The 19,266-nt window shown below is 35.1% G+C and overlaps 1 protein-coding gene across 2 annotated transcripts in view; it reads left to right on the top strand.

Moving 5' to 3' along the window:
- The window catches only part of si:ch211-210g13.5 (inactive phospholipase C-like protein 2), a 103,732-nt gene that overhangs the window by 34,409 nt on the left and 50,057 nt on the right, over positions 1 to 19,266 (top strand). The window contains exon 1 of one of the 2 annotated variants that reach the window (XM_024273021.2): positions 2,329 to 2,361. The exons of the other annotated variant lie outside the window; for it this stretch is intronic. The gene's annotated coding sequence lies outside the window, so the exon portion shown is untranslated. Of the gene's footprint in view, positions 1 to 2,328; positions 2,362 to 19,266 lie in introns of those variants that run through there. 2 annotated transcript variants of the gene reach the window in all.

The following is a 19,266-nucleotide window of genomic DNA, read 5'->3' as shown; positions in this document are numbered from 1 at the left end:
TGCTGAAAAGAAAAGCAAATCTTCAAAACAGTCTGATGCCAATTTTGGCCAAAACAGCTAACGTGTAAATATTAACCTAACTCCAAAACAGCTTACATAACTGAAAAAAGCCTGAATTAGCCAAAACAGCTAGCGTGTAAATATTAGCCTAACTCCAAAACAACCTAAAAAACTGAAAAAAGCCTGAATTAGCCAATTCTGCTAGCGTGTAAATATTAGCCTAACTCCAAAACTGAAAAAAGCCAGAATTTATTTAAGAATATTATTCCAGAATAAATCAACCTGAACGAATGAATTAGTGAATGAAAAACTTTATTAAGAGTAATCAGGAACAATACATGAAAAAAATAACATCACATTGAATCACAAGTAGATGGCTTGAAAGGGAGTAGGAGGAAGCAAACTTATATAATCTTCAATATTTTACTCTCCATAAAAATATATATTGAAATATATTTGTCAAAATTATACAAGTTAAAAATAAGTGGAAGATAACATTGGGGCATTAATAACAATAACATAAAAATCTGGAGGGCCGGATAGAATTACCCAGAGGGCCGGATCCGGCCCCCGGGCCTTGACTTTGACACATGTGCTTTTGAGCGCCTGTAAGCCCATCTTTAGCTCTTCAGATTTCTTTCAATTCTAGGGGATATTCCACGAGTCTCATAGTTGCTTTCGGTTGTTGCTGGAGAGTAACACAACTTTGTGTTCGTAAAACAAGCTGTCCGAACTGTCACACGACCTAAACGGGGGTAGAAAAATTGTCTGTTTTTTTTTTCTTTTCTACTATTTTAGGAATCACAGCTTTGGTCTAAGAGCGTGACTGAAAGTGAAAGAGGATGTTAGACTGGGAAATATTTTCTCTTCACTTAGAAAAAACAGAAGCTGAAAGCTGAACAGTCAGCTTTGGGAATATATATAAAAAAAGTGGTGAGTTGGCCGTATTTGTTAGACACAAATAACAAAGGACGACATCTGTAGGATCGCATATGGTTTCTATCTGTTTTTTCCTTTTTCTGTCTTTTTGTGAACATGAAAGCTGTCTGATTGGATGAGTGAGGAGACGAGACGCTAACAGGCTGTTGGAGTTGAAGATAAAGGACAGACAAAGAGCCAAAGGATGAAAAATGGTGCTCTCAGGCTGATAAAAGGTTATGAATCCTTCCCTCTTACATGATTCAATACGCATCGCAATACATAAAAAATTAACATCGTAACGATACGATACAGCCCGATACTTTCACCTAAATGGATACAATCTAAATTATTTGCAACAAAAACAAAATGTTTTTAACATAACAGCTTCAAAATAGCATTTTGGGCTTTTCATACTGTTTTGTTGTGTGTTTTTCTAATTTATTCTTTAGAAAAAAGTGTTTCAGCCAATTGCATTGACTTACTTTGGTTATTTATTACTTTCATATAAAAGTAAATAAATTTGAGTGCTTTTTCTTTTAACGTTTAGTTTATGTCTAACTTGTATAATTTTGACTAAATATATTTTTATAGAGAGTAAAATATTGACATTTATTTAAGATTTAAGTTGATTTTTTCTAAAATAACATTCCTGCCTGTTTTTATTCCTAGTTTTGTTAAAAAGTTACATTTTAAAATTTAAAGAAAAATCGTTTTTACCGTGTTCAATAAATGTTTATCCTGTTTGGCTCGCGACCTAAGGTGTGTTTTGGATTTTGGCCCCCTGTGTGATTAAGTTTGACACCCTTGTGTTAAAGTCTATTTTTAAAAAATATATATATTTTTTCAATTTTGATTATGCTGTTTTCAGCCAAAATCCAAACTTTTGCGCCGCTTTCTTGGACATAGTTTCGGCAGAGCGTCAGTAGTTCATGAGTGATTTGGTTCTGAGTTGTGGGCGGGACAGTCGGTATGGAGTAGGCCCTCCCCCTTTCCCATCATCCATCTGTTTACGTGCTCTCCCGCTAGCTTACAGCCTCTCAACATTAGCAATGCAACAAAGTGCAGTTTTGAGGCAGATGTCAAAACGTAGACATACATGGTTCTAGTCATCTACAAGTTCATGCATTCGAATAGAGCGAAGTTTGCTTCTGATTCACAACAATCTGAATGAAGAAATACTCAGAAATGAAATTAAAAGATTAATTAATAATGACGAAAAATTACATGTTAAAACATCAAAAACACAATCAGAGTGAGTATTTGGCCCGATCCGAATACTCCCCTTCTCACTTCCCCTTAGCCCCTCCCCTTGATTTGAAGTGGCACACACTCCGAACAGAGGGGTCCAAAGTCCGCTATCGCGAGAGTAAACAGCGCCACGCTACGAAGCGCTTTTCTTCCCTTTGGTACGCTCTGAACGACAGATGTTTACATTTAAACGTAAGTAATAATTTTATGTTACAGTGTGACCTTTTTAAATTTATAAAACTGCTGTTGTAATGTATATTCGAGCGCTGGAAGCTCCGCGCTAACGCTAGCTTACCGGTGATTTGGATGACGTCACTGAACGAAACTCACATCGGAAATATTTTTTACCACCCTCAGTTTGGAGCAAGCACGGAGGGATGAACGAAGGCGGAGGGCTAAGGGGCAGTGAGAGGGGATAGTATTCGGATCGGGCCATTTGATATTGTTGTGTTTTGACTATACTTTTCTCTGAAATAATAAAATATTAAAGAAAAAAGTTGAAATACAAAAAAAAAGACAAAATTTGCCACAAATTGCTTATTTTAATCCCCATGAATTTAATCCTTTTTTACATGTTGTGGCATCAAACCACTTGATCACTTTTGTGATACTTTTACATCCCTACTAATTAAATTTGGACCCAATGATGTAACATATTACTCAGTCAGACGTTATTCTTTGCTATAACTGCAGACTTGCATGGAAATGCACCCAAACAGAATAAGTAGCAGTAGGGATTCAGCGACATATTCCATTCATAAGTAGTAGCTTTACAGGGAGCTGAAAATATGAAAATTTTCTGGCAGGAATTGCAAAAAAATGCAAATGCTTCACCTGCCGTCAGATATTCAACAACCTACGTTTTGATTTTAGGGTCTTCTCACTGTTTGGACAGATCCATCGGAGGATGACTCACTTTGCTCTGTCCGTTGTTTTTTTGTGTTTTTTTTTTTCAGTACGCACTGAGACTGATGTCCTTCAGACCACCTCTGCGTAGCTCAGGAACTGAATGTTCTATGGCGGTGTGAGTGGCGTGCAGCAGCTTTCAATTCTCTTCCCCACTATAAGTGAGCGAGCTCCTGCGTTTCCCCGTGCTCATCATCTGTGAGCAGAAAAGAGCAATCTGCAGCTCTGGGAATGACACCCACATTTTTTTTAATGTTTTTCTGTGTGACCTACTTTAATGTTAAACATCTAGCCTGCAGAGATTTTCGCTGCAGAGACATTTGGCTGGATAAAGGTTAACTTGTGAATGTTCTGAGCGTGCTCATAAGGTGACGGGGTCTTATTGCATTGAAGTAAATGTAGCTCGCAACAGATTTGATGGAAGTCATGCTTTTACAGTTGGGAAACCATCCGGTTAACTCGATTTGTGTTTCCGTTTTTCCAGAACATCTTTGTCTTTTTTATGTCAGATCAAAGTAGTTCCTTCCTCTGCTGGCTGTTGGATGTGTTGACCCTCTTTCTGTCAGCGAGGCGCCCAGCCTGCTCCATTTACCTCGCGCTATGTTTATATCCCAGTTTGATAAATCACAGTTTTGCATAAACACAAACATGTTGTAGCATTGTGTTTAAGGAACGCGGTTACCTATTATTGAAATGCTTAAAGTTCAGCTGTCGTGGTGAGAAAACTGTAATTTGTCGTTTTTTATGAGCTGTAGGTTCACTTTTGTGTTAATCACAAATGCAGGTGTTGCACAGATGTGCAACTAAAAAACTTGTTATCTGGGAAAATTGTTCTTTTTTGAGTTTTTGAGAAGATGTAACTTGTTAATTTTTCAATTCTTTTGGTTTTAGATTAATTTAATATTTATGTCAGTAACTATTAACTAACTTTCTTTAAAAAAATGAGAGAAAACTAGTGATATTTCTAAAATATATTATTCTATAACATAAAAAAATCAAGTCATCTTCAAGTCATTTTGTCCCCCAACATTTAGGAAATATTACGTATTGGTCGTACTTTCTGTAATAATTTTGAGATGTGGGTTAGGATCAAACATACAATAAAGTTTAGTCAATAACTTAAAGATAATCCAATGAAATTTATGTTTTTGACATTTCACTGTGAAGAAATTGAGTCTTAAAATTGTATTTCTTTAATGATATTGTTGGGATTCAGGAGCAGACAAAAAAATATGTTTAAAAAAATGTATATGTAATGTAGAAAACACGCTTTCTGCGTGAATTTGTCATAAAAAATGTTTTGATCTACATCTAAGTCCCATAAATAGTGCTTCAACAAGAGGTCTCTATTGTGGCTCTTTAGCTTCAAAGAAAACTTCACTAACTAGTTATTTAACTAATTAAATTGTGTTTAGATGTTTGACATCTCAGATTTGATCAAAATTATAGTAAAGGTTTAATCTGCTGTCAAAGTGGTTTATAATCTGAGTGGCATTATCTTATTGCAATTACATGTATTGATAAAAAAGTAGATTCTACACCTAAAAACACTTGAGTTTTTATTTACTAGTAAAAGGAGAAAAAAGATGAAGAAACACTAAAGTCATAATAGAAAATCTCATGTTTCTTGCATTTTAAATAAAGTAAATCTGCTGCAGGTAAAGGACCTGATTAAACACAGGATGCGTTTTATTTTGAAAGGAACATGTATGTGCTGCCTGTTTTGTAAAGAAAAACTCAGTTGTTAAGAACATTTCCAAGCTATATTTTATAAATGAATGCATAATGGCCTCAAAAACATACATTAAATGTATTTTTCTCGCTTTGATGTAAAACTTTTTTGCCTCTTGCTGAATTTCGGTCCAGACTGCTGGTTATTTTGCCTAAAGGAGGGTCAACAGTTATTAAATGCGCACATTTTTTTAACCCTGCACTCTAAATAGTAACACATTTTGTTCAATAAAAACACAAAAACTTACATTTTTTGTGTTGTATTAGTGGGGTCTGCAGCCATTCGGGTCAATTTCTCACTGATCTCAACCCAGTAGGAGCCACACATCCTTTAGAAAAATAAGACTCTGTATTAATCTTATTGTTATTTTTATGAAAAATTATAAATACGCTTTTATTTTTTTATTTTTTGCATAAATAAAACAAACTTTAAGAGAAAATTGATTTTTTTCCAAATATGAAACAGTTTATAACTTTTAACAGAGGTTTACAAATGACTTCTTTTCAAAATAAAAGACTTCCTGTGTTGCATACAATCATCTCAATGGAGCAAAACTAGTGGTAGTTAGTGTAATGTCAGCAATGAAAGAAAAATGTTTAAACTTTTGTAGTGCTTCTTAGACAGAAATTCTGAAATCTAAATCACATACAACTTATTTTTATCTATTTTGTTAGGTTTAGTAGTTTTTTGTACAAAAACTGCACTGGCAGAACTTTGAATAATACAATTACTGTATATTTGGGTTAACTATAACCCACAAAATACTCATCCTAAATACATGTGTTTAATTATTTGTTGCTAAATTCTGGGTTAGTGTTAAGAGAGATGCTTTAGTTTAACAAAAGGTTTTGCATCCCCATGTAAGAGCTGTGAAAAACAGGTTTTTTATTTGACTTCAAAGCTTTTCCTTAACAACTGCAAAGCCGATGCCACTTTGCCGTGTTTTCAAACATAATCCAACTAATGAGGACCTCCTGCCTGCGCAGTCAGTTGAGGTTTTAATGAGTTTTATTCCTATTTTGGGTGAATTTTTGGCTGTTAAGCTGCATGAAACTCATACGGTATTTCCTTGGGATGTGTGGATACATAAAGGCCGAAAGGCAAAGAAAAGCAAATATATGGGGTTTTACTTACTTTTTTTTTTGCGTCTGTGGAGACGTCTACGGTGAATTCCTGCTATCCTAGCTCCAGTAGGAGTTTGCTGGAGCTGCTGTGTGCATGATGAGTTCACTTGACTGGAAAAAGAGTCTGATATCCACAATCCAGACTCCCATGTCAAGCCAGTCAAGCTGAAAATCTGCCAATACTGGTCACCCCCCCTGACCGATCTGTGCATCCTTACGTGCAGTCAGGCTGCTGGTTTTACAGGAAACAGCCTTATTTTTGTGGATAGTTTGATAGATTTTTAATTTTTGTATATGGTTGACAAGGACAAAATTGTGTCCAATAGTCAGCAATGACTTTTGTCATTCCAAAATGGACAGAAAAATTCAATTCGGCCACTTCTTTATCCAAATAGCTTGTTTTTACTCATAATTATAGTTTAAAAATATATTTTTTATTTAAATTTTTTGTATCTTACATCTAAAGTGCATTTTTAGATCAACCAAATTGACTCAAAGATGAAGTTGTTGATAAAACCGCTAGAATTATCTTAAAGATAAGTCACTGCATGCTATTTAAGTTGAGTTAGTCAAGCAAGAACCGTTATCTGCATCTAAATAGTGAAAGAGTCTGAAACTATTCACATGAAAAATAACTAGAGTAACAAAGTTGCACTATTGCTCATACTTTCCACATTTTTTACATCTATTTTTTAAGTTCTATGTTGTCTTTGTACATGAGAGCAGGATTACAGAGTCAAACCTTGTATGTGCGCTCAAACATGGCCAATAAAACTGATTCAGATGAAAAGTTGAGGCTCTTGAAGATAATCTGAGGTACCTGATTTTAAGGTTTTTCATTTAAATATAAACTAAATGCAATGTGGAGGTTTTATCAGTGTCTCATCGATTCCAGGAAGAGAAACGTGCTTCATTTTCATCTCATGACTTCTTTGAAACAAAGCACTTCCCTTGTTTTCTTTTCTCAACCTAACGTCTGCTCTCTAACCACAGTTTTATCAGATTAGGTATGTGGGTACCTGGTTCTCTCTATCTTGCTTGTTTTTTTTGATCAGATTAGTTCCAGAACATTTGCATTGTAGCTTGCAGGTCTTTCTGTTGAGCGTTCTCCTTCAAGCTGGCGGAAGACAACAAAACTTAAGTGCAAATTAGCATGGATAGAAGATGACCTTTTTTCCCAGCAGGCCCCTGCGACCTAGCAGTAGGACGCTTTCTGTAATTATGAAATGCATTGATAGAACAGCGTTGGATCCCTCCTGCACAGCAGGTCTGTACATCGAGGCAGCGTCGAGCTTTTGTCTTTAATGGCTGCAGTAAATCAGCCAAGAAGCTCACAGATGTTAAATCACAATAAGCTCTTTGTACAGGAAGTGACTGAGAAGCTTCCATGTGCCAGTGATTGAACAACTTGTGATAAGTAGAACTGGAGGGGGGGAGTCACAAAGGCACGAGACAAAAGACGGTAGTGCGTAGCTCTGCTGAGAATGATGCATCCGAGTTGTGAGGACCTTGAAAAGAAACGCTAATGTGCTAGAAAGTTAGTAGTGAAGAATTAAAGCTGTGAGTGGCGTTGAATTGTCTGCAGGCGCCACCTACCCCACAACCCCCTCGCTACCGGCCTCAGTGACCAAGCAGCTGCTACACGCCCCTCAATCTCCCCTTTTGCCCCTACCATTCTTATCAGAGCTGTGTGACAAATTAATTATAATTTTTTTTTTCCAAAATGGAGGCTTTTTAGTTGGGGTTATCTCCATAGCAACCATTTTATTTTTCCACACTTTGGCACAAAATGCCATCCCATAATAATTTTAGAACTTCCTTTTGGTGGCCAATTGTTTTTTTAGCCTCATAGGAAAATTTGTCCCCATTCATGTTTTTTTCAATGGGTTCTCTTCTTGTGATGTCATCAGTTTTTTTTATAAATACATACACACACACATATATATATATATAAAGTTTATATTTATTTATTTATTTATTTAATGGAATGCCCCTTGAGATGTACCATCTCATTTTCGAGGGGGTCCAAAAACAAATAACAAAACATAACACATAAGTTACATAGAAAAGAACATAATACTAAGAGATAACAACTAACAAATGTAAATATATAGTTTATATATATGCATATATATAAACTATGTATTTATATATAAACTTCATATATATATATATATATATATATATATATATATATATATATATATATATATATGAAGTTTATATATAAATATAAAGTTTAGATGTAAATATATAGTTTATATATGGATACATATAAATATAACTTTTATAACTTTAAAAAGTTGATACTTACATTTATATGTATGCTCAGAGCACACCCATGTGAAGAAAGCTTGACGCGGAGCTCCCTGGCGGTAGAGGACTTTGCGTCCTTCCGCCGCCACTATTTCAGACAACCCTACCCTTTCAAATGCCCCTACAATTGGAGGGGTAGGGGAAGAATTTGGATTCCCACGACTACTGAATGAATCAGTTGTATGTCACTCCTGTGTGACATTAAAAAGGCGAAAATTTGTCATTAGAGAGAAAATCTGTCAAGTATCTCTGAGCTCTTATAGGAGTTTTATCCACTTGATGCATAAAAATATCCAGCACAGATTGCATTTTTTTGTATCTAAAGTGAGAAACAAAGCATCTGTTATTATGTAAGCTCTTAAAAGTCGCAGAACAGCAGAATTTGTGGCTGCGAGGAGAAGTTGTGCGTTTCACTCCTGTTGTGTTCCAGCCTGCAGCCGTGGACAGCTTTAGCCCTCGTAACACCCACACACTCATGCCCGATTTGTCCTTTTAGCCACTGCACAAGCGGATTTGCAGTTTTTATTTTTGAAAGAGCACTTTTATTATAAATAACTTCAATCTTTTACCAAATAAGTCTACGTCACTTTATGACTTTGAGCATCTCTTTTACCCTTGAAAGAAAAGATCCGCCATGCCGGATTTTGAGACTTTTTTTTCTGAGAGATCTGACACAAATGTGGTCGTAATGAATGTGTTCTCAGTGAAGAGAGGCTATTTTAGCAGACGCCGTACTGGGTTTTGAGGCAACGGGGTTGAAAGCATTAATGACAGAGTCTGTGGCGGAGAATGGGAAGATCCTCCCTTTAAACACTGGTGTGGTTTTCCTATTCCCTCTTTAGCTGTGGGCTCTGGGCCTATGAGCTTCTTAATATTCCACAGGCTGCTGTAAAATCAACCACATGAAGAAAAAAAAAAAAGTCTTTTCTTGTTGTGTTTTTGTTTATTTGTTGGGGGGATTGAGACAAGCACAATCTCATAGATATTCACACTTTATAGAAGCAAGCCCAGGGAGGATTATGGCGGAAACACTCCGCAGATTAAATTCCACTTCTTCTTTTAACATCAGTTTTACAACAAAACTCTCCCGAGAATAACTGTGCATAGGATTACTTACGAAGTGTTGATTGTTTTGGGGCTGCTCGCTCTCACACATCTTAATTTTCAATATAAAATATAATGCTGGTCATAAGTGACAATACGATCAATACTGTATAAACAATTTTTTTGAGCTTTTACTCTTACAAAAACAGAAAAAATATCTCTGTTTGACATGACGACCTTGGATTTTGGTGGAATCGGGTCAGTTTGTGCCTTAGACTACATATCAACTTGACTTTTTTTTATTTTTCCCTTCCAAATTCTCTTTTTGTGCAGCTGTTCAGCACTCTTCCTGCTCCCCTTCTTCAAAGTACGGAGATGGGGCAATATCTAAAAATAGAAGCTCCAATTTTTTTCCCTTTTGCATTGGGCGACCGATCATCTGATTAATCTCGCCAAATTTACTCATTTCTGCTTTTTTTTTTTCTAACACAGAAGGGTCTGTCTTAGCTTTGCAGAATTAAAAAAATCTGGTTTTAGTTTTTAGATTTTTGATCCTCTTTATATTTAAACAGGTCAAAGATGATTTGAAGCAGAACTTTTGATTGACCTCTTCACTTTCCGTGACCACCGTTGTCTCATATCACGCCATGGCCCGGGGGCCGGATCCGGCCCTCCGGGTAATTCGATCCGGCCCTCCAGATCATTTTATTTCATTGTTATTAATGGCCCAATGTTATCTTGTCGTCATTTCTAACTTATATAATTTCGACAAAATATAGTTTTATGTGGAGTAAAATATTGAAAGTTATCTAAGTTTTAAGTTGATTTATTCTGGAATAATATTCCTGCCTTTAATTACTCATAATTATGTTAAAAAGTTACACTTTTAAAGTTTTAAAAATTGGCATTCTGTTAGTTTTTTGGACTATTTTAGCATTTACTATGATTTTTTTAGGCTATTTTAGCTAATATTTCAGCTACACGCTAGCTGTTTTGGCTAATTTAGACTTTTTTCAGTTTTTTAGGATATTTAGAAGTTTAGCTATTTTTTTCAGCTAAATGCTAGCTGTTTTGGCTAACTTAAGTTTTTTTGTTGCTTTTTTTAGGCTAATTTTGTGTTTTGCTAGTATTTTAGCTGGCTATTAGCTTCAGCATTTTCAGCTATTAACTTCAGCGTTTTCAGCTGTCAGCTTCACAGTTTTTAGCTTTCATTTTCAGCATCTTCAGTGGCCAAATTCAGCTTTCAGCATTCACACTCGCAATAATGGTACATATCATAACATATTTTTAAAAATGTAGTTTTTGTGCTTAATAAACGTTAATCCTGTTTGGCCTGCGACCTAAGGTGTGTTTTGGATTTTGGCCCCTTGTGCGATTGACTTTGACACCCCTGTCTTATACTGTATGAACTGATTTTTTTGCCACCGTTTTGCACGCAAAAGTCACAGTTTTGAGATCAAAATTTTCCAAATCTCAAACAAAATGTTCAGAATAAAACTTCATAATTTATAAATCAAAACATTCAATATTTGCTTTCAAAAGCTTTTTTTTTTTTTGCTTTCAAAAAATATTTTGCCGATTTCTAACGTTTTTAGATGCGTTGTGTCTCATCTCGCTTTCACTCTATCTTTGATTTTGCGTTTATAGGTTTAGTTTCGTGCAATGTTTGTGCCAGCCTCCTGATTGGTCTAGATTCTAACCAATCAAATCGGCATATTTATCTAATGTGGTGTCTGCTACTGAGGCTCAATATTAAATATTACATATTTTTATGTGCAAATTATGAATTTTAATCTTAACACTTTACATTTTGGTTGCAATTTAGACCATTTTGATTTCAAAACTGTGACTTTTGCTTGCAATATGGTGGCACAAATATCACTCCATAGTCTTAAGCCTCCAGTAGAAGCACTGATGCTGAATGGATTTTTGTCACGCAGCCCTGCCAGTCAGGCTTTTTGGAGAAACACAAATGCAAAATTCCTTCACAGCTCCTCTCCTAAGTGAGCACTCCCGTCTTTGTGCAGCTACAACACCTCATTCTCCGTCTCACATTTGCCTTAAGTGCTGCGAAAAACGACCTCAGAGGGATTTGTTGTTTACTAGCCTCGAACTCTCTGCAGCTCCGTTCGCGTACCGTCAGAACAACATCATGATTAGACGATTATTTGTGTGTCTGTAAAGGATTTGTGAAATAAAATGGCAGATTTTATGGATGCTTATTGTTGAAGCCTCTGTAAAAAGACACCAACATGTTCCAACATATTATTCAGCCATTCCTTTAAATTAAGTCTGTGTTTTATATGTTCTTAAAATCTTCAATCTACAAAAAATATGTCATTTTTTATTCAGACTGTATGATTTTGATGCGTATTGAGGTTTGGTGTGAGAAAATAATTTAAAGCTTTAACAGTTTAATTAGATTTGACTAGAATTAGGAGAGCATTTTTATAACATGCAACACTAACAGGAAGTGACAGCTCAGACCAGAAGAAAAATCCTCCTGTTTGTTGTCAGACACTAATAATTTCAAAATCCTGTCAGAGGTTATTAATGCAACAGACACCAACATTCACTTTATTGTTAAGCCGTTTCTAAACATGCATCCTAACATTTAATAGTTGTGTAAATCATTATCAAATGTATATTATTGTGTTAGAAAAGTGTTTTGTAGGTAAGCCTAAATATTTATATGAGCAAAAAGGTTAAAAAATTAATTTTCTGCTCATCAGAAATTTACAGAAATTCAAAAGAAGTTAATTTTGGCAAATTTTACATGCACAAAAATTAGTATTTTTGGTGTACAAATATACTATTTATACAATTATTTTATTCTCAATTCCTACTACTACTCTTTTGCCACAAAAAAAACATTTTTGGTGAGAAAATGCTCTTTTGCCCACAAAATTCTAATTTGTAGGCAAAAAAATGCATATTTGTGTGCATAAAATACTTAAAATGCTAACTTATGTGCATACATTTGTATTTTGTGGGAGCAAACTAACATTTTATTAGCATTTTAAAAGTACAAAATAATAATTTGTGTGCATAAATATATTTATTTTCAATTCCTACTACCAATTTGTGGCCACATAAACCTAATTTTCAGTGACAAAAATCCTAATTCGTGGCCACAAAAAACTACCTTGCATGCACAAAATGCAAATTGCCTACGAAATAATTCTAATTTGTGCACAAAAAATAACATTTTGTGGCCACAATTTAGGAATTTAACAGCTTTTTGAGAGCAAAATTAGTATTTTTTGCATTTATTATTTTGTTTTCTAAAATTAGCATTTTGTGTGCACAAGCTAGCATTGTGTGAGCAGAAATTAGAATTTTTCCTGATACAACTTGGTATTTTGAAGCCACAGCGTATTAGCAGAAACTGAAGATACCAAATCACAGATTTCTTTTAATTTTTCCCTGCAAAATACAAAAAAAATGATCATTTGTGGGCATGTAGTATTGTGTGGAGAAAACTTAGTAATTAGAATTTAAGATACAAAATTACAAATTTGTGTGTGAAAAATGCAAATTTGCAACTAAAATTCTCATTTATGGCCATGAAATATTATTTTTTGTGCACAAATTAGTATTTTGTGGCTACAACTTTGTAGTAAGAATTGAAAATACTAAATCACAAGTTTGTGCACAAAAAAAAACAAATCTTATCTGCTACAAAATGCTGAAAGAATGCTCATTTGTATACACAAATTTGTAGTTTAGTATCTTCAAAATACTATTTTGTACACTCAAAATTACAACTTGTGCCCACAAAATACCAAATTGTTGGTACAAATTATTAATTCGAGAGGATAATTTTTTTTTTATGTCGTGTCCAGGGCTCCATAGAATACCTCAACTATTGCGGTAGGTAAAACTATATGGTTATATTAGTAAATAATTTTATATTCCAAAGAGGAGATGACAACAGTTCAATAAAAAGTGATTCTTGGCATTGATTCTGAGCCAGATCTTTCTTCTTGAGTCCAAACAGTGGGTTTTTGCCTGCCTCTCGCCTGATGAGACAGAAGAAGCCAAGCCAAGGATCAGGCTCACGGGGATTATTTATAGAGCTGAGTGGGCTTCACAGACGCAGGCGTGGAATGTGTCGGAAAGAAAATGCATCATTGATCAAAGCCTACTCCAATACATAGTCCTATTTTTTGCCAAACGTAGATCTGGGGGATTGGGAGAAGAAGAAAAAACAATAGCCTTTACCAAAGGCTCCATGTGTGCTCTCGCGCCCACGCAGAGTCTCTGCACCTCCACAGGTGACTGGACTCCACCAAACACTTGCCAATTTTAGCCTCCATCTCCTCTTTCTCGTGCGCATCTCCTAAATAGCTTTGCAGCGCTGGGTGTTCAAAATAAATTTGTGGTGGGTGTCTGAACAGCTATCGTGCTGCAGCAAAACGAACAATAAAGCCTTTTTGCTTCATTTAGGTGCTTTTGATGATCCAGAAAGATCAGATTTATGCAGCTGATAGATGGAGGACACCACCACCACCAGGGGGGTGTGCTTCTGTAAACCTCAGTAGGCATATCTTGCAGAGGACAACGCATCTCTGCCTTTATCTCACCTTCTCCCTTGTCCCATTTAGGCAGTAGATGAGAGAGAGGGAGGAAAAAACAAGGTGATCTGGAGGTGAGGAGTGGACGTCCTGTGCTGCAGCGGCACACGCTCTTCGGCGGCAGCAGGGGCGCTCTTCTCTCTGCTGGCCTGTCGCTGCAATGCAGATGGCCTTCAAGGTTATGTGTGTGGTTGCACTGACAGGCTGAAATATCGATGTTGCTCGGGGACACAAGTCGGGAGAAAACAGTTTAGAGAAACTGGCAGCATCGCGGCTTAAAGTAGTCGAATTGAGTATTTCGGGTTAGGATTGATTGAAAATCTGGGTCCTATTTAAAGCAGTTTTTTGGTGTCAGAGGAGTAGTTGTCATGGCGTGAGAAAGGCTGGATGACATTTGTTGTTCGTCAGCCTCTCATTCATCATCAATCTGAGTGTGACAAACTTGTCAGTCACGGCCAAACTCCAACGCTGAAGACCTGCAGGCTGTGCTAAGTTTACATGGAAGTGGATCATAGAAATGAGAAGCAACATTCTCACTTCCTGTTTAGAGGAGTCATTGTTTTCCACACTTTGAAAAGAGCAAAACGGATGAATTTGTCTGTTTGTGCACATGAACTGTCCAAATCTCCTTTGTTTTTGTGCCTGAGGATTAAGCAGACGAGCCAGCGTGAGTCGGTTCAAAACCGCTGCTTCTGTCAGCCGACATTAAGGAGGTGATGGATCATTTCCCACAGCATGATACTGCTGGTATCACCTTAATTATTTCTTAGGATCATCAGCTCAGGATTGGTGATATGCAACCAAAGAAAGAATGAAAAAGGAAAATGATAAAACTAGTGCTAGTGTTTTTTATGGTATTTTCAAAAACGTTCTTTTCTATGGAAGCATTTGTGACTCATAATTCAAAATAAAAGTCTATACAGGAAATGCTTTTTCATTTTCACATTATAACTGCATTACTTGTCTCATAAATAAAATGAAAAAGCAATTCTCCCAACTACGTTTCAATTTTCTACATCAGGAAGACTCATTCTGTAACTTAATTATATATATATATTATAATGACAAGTAATGCAGTTACACTGTGAAAATGAAAAAGCATTTCTATTAATTCATGCTAAATTATCAAATTTTAAATTCTTAATTTAATTTTACTAGAAAATTTCTCAAAAATGAAATGTCAAATGCCTTTTTCTTTATCATTCTTTATAATTTCTTTCTTTATCATTTTCCGTTTAATTGAAAATATTGTCCTAAATCTATTTTTATGTTTAATAAGTACTTAAAAAATGCGAAACGTACAAAAAAAACAAAACAAAAAAAAACATTCACAGCGATTAAAAACAATCAAGATTTTTAAGGTTCATGTCACATCCACCGCATTTACGAAAAATATCAATATTGGTATCGATATCAACGATATTGACCAGTATCAGATCGGTATCAGATCGATAACCAAATGCTCAGTATCGTCCAGCTCTACTGTTTTACATTCATTTTTTATTTTAGTTCAAGATTTTTTTTAATTTTTATAAACTATTTTCCATTTAATTGAAATTTTGCCCCAAATCTGTTATTATGTTCATCAAATAATTATTAAAAAAGGGAAAATTTAAAAAAAAACTCACGTCAATTAAAAACACTTGAGATTTATGTCCCATCCACCACATTTTATATTGATATTTGCGATATTGACCGGTATCTGATCGGTATTGTATGGTGGCATTCTGGGAAATGTGACTGTAGTTTAAAATTGGGATTGTGAAGACTTTAAGCTAGTCGAAGAGAGGGATTATGGGAAGTGTGGGCAGACTCACCAATGTTCCTGCCCATATTTCTAATGAACTCTGCAGAAAACAACAAATGTCCTATTATTATTTTGGCTAAAAACTGCATCATCAGAATTGAAAAGTCTGCTAGGAATGCTATTATTATAGATCAAAAGGCGATCAGAGTTTGATTTTAAGCAGAAGTAACAGTGGATAATTAATCAGAAAGAGCAGAAATGAATCCAAGTGTTACTAACATGAACCGTTCCTTCCTTTCACTAGTCTTCATAAAAATGTGGGCTTTCAAGCGACGCACTCACCGTGTCTTCTCAACACGACACAAATCCCTCGCCTGTGGCTGAAAACTATTTCAGGAAACAACCAAAACATTGAGATGGTGAATGGAACGAGAACAACACTTTCAAATGACAAAGTAAAATGTTTAATTAAACCTAACCAGGAGCGTTTCTGCATCCTCGTGTTTTCTTTTTTTTGTTTGTCAAAGTCTTTTCTCCGGTTCATCCGTCAGTGGTTTCCACATGTTGTCTGTATTGTGTGATGCTCAAAGCTTTGTTTTAATCAGACAAACATGTACAAGTGTCTGAGTAAAATGGTGATTGGTGATGAAAACAAGCCTGTGAGTGAGCCGACTTTAAACAAATATTGCTTTATTTACATTTTTGCTTTCTGAAAATGATGCCCACGCCCACAACAGTCTTAGTTTGGGCTGGATTATGGTTTTCACTTCGTTTTTTTAGCAGCTTTTTGTTCTGTTGACAGGAAGAGACACAGCAGGACGTCCTAAGTGACCTGAAATATAGTTTTCATTGAGAAAAGAAGAAGAAGACGTTTTTTAATGCTTAAGTTTTGTGATTATTCCAACCATCAAATGTATGATTAGTCTGTCAATTTTACACAAAGCCTCAATAATATAGCTTTCAAAGTCAGTTGTATTCAAAGTGAGTGAAATGGATTGACAGTCAGAGAAAAAAAGGATTCTTTTGAAAGAAAAAAGTGCCAAATGAATCGGATCTCGATGCAATGGATTCTGGGGGAAATAATTGGCTGCTCACAGTGTTGGAAAAGCAGTAAAAGGAAAATGAGCCGAGTGTGAAGACTGACAGTGGTTGACATAAGGGTTTAAACTGACAGTGATGTGATGTACGCCAACCCTCTGACACTCCTCGATGATGGTTGTCAGAATTGGCCCTTTGGAAGCGTTTGTACGGTGGCCCTGAAGTACAAATCACATCAACAAATCACTCAGTACTAAAAGATCACAACAATTAAAAAAGCAAAGCAAATATATATATAGATATATATCTATATATATATATTAGAACTGTTAGGCAATTAAAGTTTTTAATCGCAATTAATCGCGTCTCCAGAGTTAACTCGCGATTAATCGCAAATTAATATGTGGCCTTTTTTTTAAGGAAAACAACGTGTGCTCCGTGGAATTTAGCAGATCTACATTTATGAAAACAAGAATGACAAAATTAATAGTTTTCATTAGAAATACTTTATTTTGTAACATTGTATTGAGATAAACTTTCTTAACAATAAAAGGCTATAACATAAAATACCTAACAAAAGTCCAAGTGCAAGTGAAGGGCATTTTAAATACAAAACTTCAATCAACGCTCAGTAAAATAAAATAAAAAACATTAAAAATAAAAAAAAAATATTTCTAGAAACTAAAATGTAAGTCCTAAAAAAATTAAAGAAAAGCAGCCCTGAGAAAAATAAACAAAAACTCTGAAAAATATATATTTTTAATGTTTTGGCTCATGAAACTTTGCTTTAATTTCTAAAATGTAATGTTTTATTTTCATTATTTGATTTTCTTTTTAAAATTGTTGTTGGACTCTTTACATACCCACTCCAATGAAAATGATTTTTTTGGCATGGTTGAGGCATTAATTCACAATTAAAAGTGCGTTTTGTAGAATTTCTTAATTCAAATTACATTTAACCAGAAAACCAGATGCTTATAAAAATATCAGACACACTTTCTAAAAGGGGCATGCCAAAGAAACCCAGAATCGTATTTCTAATAAGCTACTACCGCTGTGCTTAAAATATGTCTTAAAAAGTGAGAAAAGTATTTTAATTTTGGCTAAAAACATCAAAATAATAATTCAAAGACTACTTGGAACAATTTAAAAAATTATGGTTTGAGTGGAACTTTGATCTGTTTTTGCGTTGAGTGATTTGCCACCTCCAGGCCACCGTACATTTGCTTGGTTTTGTTGTTTTTCCAGCTCATATCACTGATCTCTATTTGTGGTTTTGTAATTAGTCAATCTGCTGTTCTTGGTGTTTTTTAAGGTTACTGAGGACTCTCCATGCATTTGCTGAGTATATAAATTATTTTACTAGCGGAAGAATACACGTTTGAGTCATTATCCCCAATACCCCAGATGACTTGCAATTTATTTGGCGCTCAAAATAATTCTTCTGCACAAATAAAAGTCTGCCAAATCAAAACCTTTTTTGTAATGTTTGTCCTCTGCAAAAAAGAGAAACCCCACTAAGATGATGCAACTCGTTGCATGATGTGAAGTTGGGAGAAGTTGTGTGAGAACTTAAGCAGTCGCCCACATGAGAGATTACCGTGACGACGCTGACAGGCCTGACTTCTCTCCGCCTCGTCTTTATTCTTTCCATCTGTTTTTTTAGGTCTAACTTTAGAATTGACATGACAACAATAACATGTCGCTAAGATGAGACAGTATTTGTGCTATATTTATGTTTCAGTTCTGTTTTTTTCCCCTTTTTTGTGTTTTTAGCCCAGAATTTATATTAAAAAAAAAAAAAAACGAATTAATCGCAAACCTGGAAAAAGTTTATCGCGATTAATCGCTATAATGTTTTTTTGTTTCAGCATTTGCCGACAACTTATTATCTGAGAATAATCACGATATAAAATCACACACAAAATTCTACATTTAGAACATTTATTTTTAATAGTGCTGTCAATCGATTACAAAAAATAATCTGATTAATCGCATTTTTGTGTTGTGATTAATCTTGATTAATTGATTGATTAATTAATTAATCTTGATTAATCACAATATTCTACTACAGTGCTGCCACAAATGATTATTTTAATAGTCGACTAATCCCCGATTATTTTTTCCGATTAGTCGACTAATCGGGTCATGTACAAAGCAGATGTAAAACACACATTGTTAGCTTTTAACTAACTAAAACTAGCATTACCTGCGGTAATGCAGGTAATGCTAGTATGAATGCTGTTGGCCGCTTAAGATACTAGTGATGATAGCTGAAGATGCTGAAATAGATTGCTAGAAACGCTGAAGTAGATAGCTGAAATCAATTAAGCTAATAGCGGAAAACACTGAAGCTGACAGCCAGCTGAAATATTAGCTAAATTCCTAGCCTAAAAGACTGAAAAAAGCCTAAATTGGACAAAAGAGCTAGCATGCAGCTGAAATGTTAGCTACACTCAAAATTGGCCAAAACAAAAAAAAAACAGAAAAAATCTTACACTAGCCAAAACAGCTAGCATGCAGCTGTAGTAGGGCTGGGCGATATGACGATAAAAAACCGTGTACGATATCCAAAGCTGACGATAGGTCATTTTTAAGATATCGTTATATCGC

The sequence above is a fragment of the Oryzias melastigma genome, linkage group LG8 (assembly GCF_002922805.2).
Source record: "Oryzias melastigma strain HK-1 linkage group LG8, ASM292280v2, whole genome shotgun sequence".
NCBI classification, from domain to species: Eukaryota; Metazoa; Chordata; class Actinopteri; order Beloniformes; family Adrianichthyidae; genus Oryzias; species Oryzias melastigma.
The sequence above is the reverse complement of the archived record's forward strand: the minus strand, read 5'-3'. Positions and strand labels throughout refer to the sequence as shown.